Source organism: Primulina huaijiensis, chromosome 5 (genome assembly GCF_012295235.1).
Source record: "Primulina huaijiensis isolate GDHJ02 chromosome 5, ASM1229523v2, whole genome shotgun sequence".
NCBI lineage: Eukaryota > Viridiplantae > Streptophyta > Magnoliopsida > Lamiales > Gesneriaceae > Primulina > Primulina huaijiensis.
Genome location: NC_133310.1, coordinates 16,093,154 through 16,097,464, shown reverse-complemented (window position 1 = coordinate 16,097,464; position 4,311 = coordinate 16,093,154). Strand labels below are relative to the sequence as shown.

Sequence of the window (4,311 nt, the reverse complement as noted above, 5' to 3'; positions counted from 1 at the left end):
TGATTGCTCAAAGTTGAAAGGTTGCTGCTGTCTTTGCCAAATTCCCACCTGATTTCCTTCATTGGATCCCGCAAAAAAAGCCGATAATCATTCAGTCTTGATCTGTTACACCAAATTTTCGATTTTCTTGATAGAATTCTGCAAAGAAACCGATTATGAATCACTTCTGAAGTTCAATCGAAGTTCTGCAGGACAAGCCAGACATCATTCAATAGTCAATACCCGAGGTCTAATTCGTATCGAACTCTTGATAGTATTCTGCATGAATCTCTCAGTTCTCAAGTTTCTTCCTTGGTTCTCAGACCACGTTATAGTGTTCATCAAATGCTTCTGGTCAATGAATCTCTGTCGTCTTCTCCAATCTCCCACTTGATTTTCTTCATTAAATACAGCAAGAAAAGCCAATAATCATTTAGTGTTTTTGATAAGGCTACGAAGACAGTCGTTCGAGCGGTAACAATCACGGCAGCTATTAGTCTAATCCTAGCTGGTATACTAGCCTATTTCGTGTATAGATTCACGATAACTCGACGAACCGAGAAAAATAAAAAGGGTTCTAGTTTCCGAAGGGAATCCACAACTGGTGTGCCGTGCATAGAATTTAGGCATCATGGTAGAGCATTGAAAGGAGTTATACTTGATGAAGAAGGATTGGATGTGCTGTATTTACGGAGACTCGAAGACAGGCATTTCTCGGGTTCTTTTTCAAAGGGTTGGTGTAATCCTTTAGATGAGGAGTTTAAAAGAACGGAGAGTAGACGGGATAAGCCTAATATCTGTGGTCCAATTCAGGAAGTCCCATTGCTTCAATAAACAAGAAGTGGATATGATTTTACAGTGACTAGTACCATTCGAGTGAGTTCAAGTAGTTTACCTCTAACATCTGAGTTGGATGCACCAGGCCACGTTTCAAAATATGAACATATAACACAGCCGCCGCTTCCACCTCCGGCTTCAAGAATGGGGCCAATCCCTCCACCATCAATGCCGCCTCCACCAACACAGCCACAGGCTACACTTCCACCTCAAACACCAAGAATGAGGTCAAGCCCTCCGCCGGCCCCACCTCCATCACCACCACCACAGCTGGTGCCACCTGCACAGCCACTAGCTCAGCCGCCTCCGCCACTTCTACCTAAAAAGGGATTCCTTAAGCCGCAACCAGTACCACCAAAGTTAAAACCTGCGCCACCACCTCCACCGGCAAACAGAAAGGGCCAACTTGTGCAACATAAACCACCAGTATCTACAAAAGAAATGGGAAGCAGGCGTGTGATAGCCGAAACTTCATCCATAGAACAAGAAAATGGAGGGGTTCAAATGAAACTGAAATCATTACACTGGGATAAGGTTACTGCTAATGTGGATCATTCAATGGTTTGGAATGAAATCAATGATGGATCTTTCAGGTTAAATGTTTCTCGATGCATTCTTCTTCTTTATTGTTTGTTACATGAAAATACTTACTGAAATTTCAATGATTCTGTGCAATTTTATCAGGTTTGATGATGACCTCATAGAATCACTCTTTGGTTACACAACCACCAGCCAGAAATCAGATGATAAAAGTAACAAACAAATGAGTCAAGCGGGTTCTAATTCTGTTATATCAGCTCAAATATTCCTCCTTGATCCTAGAAAATCCCAGAATACAGCAATTGTTCTCAAGTCTATAGCAATATCTCGACAAGAAATCCTAAATTCTCTATTGGATGGCCGAGGACTGAGCCAGGATACCCTTGAAAAACTAACCAAGATTTGCCCAACACGAGATGAAATAACTAAAATCCTTCAATTTGATGGAAACCCCACGAAACTAGCTGATGCTGAGTCTTTCCTATATCACATCTTGAGACATGTTCCATCTGCATTTCTTCGTTTCAATGCCATGCTTTTCAGGTCATCCTATGATTCCGATATATTGCATCTCAAGGAGTCTCTGCAGACTCTTGAATCGGGATGTAAGGAGTTGAGAACTGGTGGGATTTTCTTCAAACTTCTTGAAGCCATTCTCAAGGCTGGCAACCGCATGAATGCAGGAACTGCTAGAGGAAATGCTCAGGGATTAAACCTAAGTGCCCTTCGCAGATTATCCGATCGATGTGAAAAGTTCAGATGGAAAGACTACTCTATTGCACTTTGTAGTTGAACAAGTTATGCGTTCTGAAGATAAACGGCATCTGATCAGCAGGAAAAGTAAAGGAGACAGCTTTAATCACAAATTAGATTCCATGAATCAAGAGAAGAAAGAGATGGAGAGAATCTAATGGCAGGATTACAAATAGTAGGAAACTTGAGTGCTGAGTTTGCTATTGTCAAGAAAACAGCCACAATAGATTACGAAAATTTCATCAACATGTGTTCAATTCTTACAGCCAAAGTTGACGAAAACAAACAACTTTTGGCACATTGCATGGATGAATCAGGAGGATTCTTAAAGGAAATGAAAGGGTTTTTAGAGGATTGTGAGGGAGAGCTTAAAGTGGTGAGGGAGAAAGAAACAAGAATAATGGAACTCGTGTCGAAAACAACCGTTTATTTTCAATCCGGAGCTTATAAAAACAAAGGAACAAATCCACTTCAAATTCTTGCCATTGTAAAGGATTTCTTGGTTATGGTCGATCAAGTTTGTGCTGAAATCACGAAAAAACTGCAGAATGAGAAGGTGATGACTGCACGTTCATCGCCTCCATCATCACCTACACCAAGGTCTCCCATGAGATTTCCAAACTTGGAAGCATATTTGATGTCGCGAAGGCATGGAACTAGTTCAAGCGATTCAGAGGATGATTTCTGATAGTGGTTGAGGGATCATTTTAAAAGTTCAGTCAGATATTTTCAGAAGTAGTCCCTACACCGTGTTATTAGATCGGTGAATTTCTGAAGATTTTATGCTTCATTTTATTCTTTACTGTAATTAGAGAAATGTGGCATTATAGATAATTTCAGTCCTTTGATTCTTTACTAATCCCAGCATTAAAACATGATCACATGAACAACACATCTTCACTCGTTGTCATTGGCTGGCCAAGTATACCTGAGATTCAAAGAAGGAACAAGGAAAAGAATGTCTAAAATCCTATCCGTCGATACATATTCATGAATAAATGTTTGATTTCATTCGATAAGTGTAACAGATGCAAGACAAGATCCACATGGTGCTTGATTCTTTTTTTGTCAACTTCAATTCAAGGAGACAATCCTATCTTCTACTTGGCTACGAATTTTGAATTTTTAACAGAACGTAAGTAGGTGGACCATCCAGAAGTTGCTTAAGAAATGGAAATTGTACTTACAGAAACAAAAAGAAGAAAGAAATGTGATTTGGTCACAAAATCATGGGTCGATTTGATGACATTCTTAGATAACCTTCTACAGATTCTATGCTCCAAACTCAGCTGCATCACTTGTTTTGTTTGGAGCCAAGGTATTCCAAAAACTTCTTGAATTGTAACAGCTATTTTCCTTGGGCCAATGGGCTTAATGTTGGTGTACTGTTTTCTCGCACTCAATGTACACCGAAAGTTTAAAAGTTTTGTTTTGATGCTTAAAGCATTCTTTGGGTGTTGTATAATTTAAAACATTTATAAAGTGTTTAGATTTGTTCACCTCTGCATATTTAACACTGGACACCAAACCAATCCAAGATTAGTGGAGTCGATTCTTCTTGTAGATCTATACGAACATATTCCCCTCTTTTGATTGCCTAATCAAATCTACGATCGGAGACTGGTCGCCGGCGCACAGTGGAAGGGGTGGTGATCTTTTTCATATAGGAAATTTTAAATTTTTGAAGATTAAAATTTCCACTGATCCATTTTTTGCATCTGCCAGTTTTGTGAACTCAATCACCAAAACAAATAGTTCCACTCTCCTTACTTAATTAACTCTTAAACTAACTTCCACAACTTCCAATACATGAAATCAACTTATAAACTCCTTTATAAGCAATTTATTTGATCTCCATCAAACTACAATCGCAAAATTCAACTCTTTGAACTTGACTATCTCGACTAGAAGACAAACTCCGATACTTGTGTGACGCTCAATGGTTCCGAGATACATGTAATCGTGGGTTCACAACTTCATGTGATTCAGAATAACATTTATCTTATTTGGGCTAATCCTAATTAGTCACATTATTTTCATCAACCCTTTAGATCAAGAATGTCAGAACTCAAGTCTGATTGCACTCATCGGATCATGGTAAGAGCGTCTAGTAGCATCGGCTCATGATCCCATATGTATCACTGATAATATCTGCAAGAACCTTAATTTATGGTTAGCGTATAGCACGGTCCCTTCATCTCA

General features: G+C 39.3%; 1 pseudogene; it reads left to right on the top strand.

Annotated features, from left to right (window-relative positions):
- Positions 1-811: 811 nt before the first annotated feature.
- Positions 812-2,943, top strand: LOC140977780 (formin-like protein 8; annotated as a pseudogene).
- Positions 2,944-4,311: the final 1,368 nt, after the last annotated feature.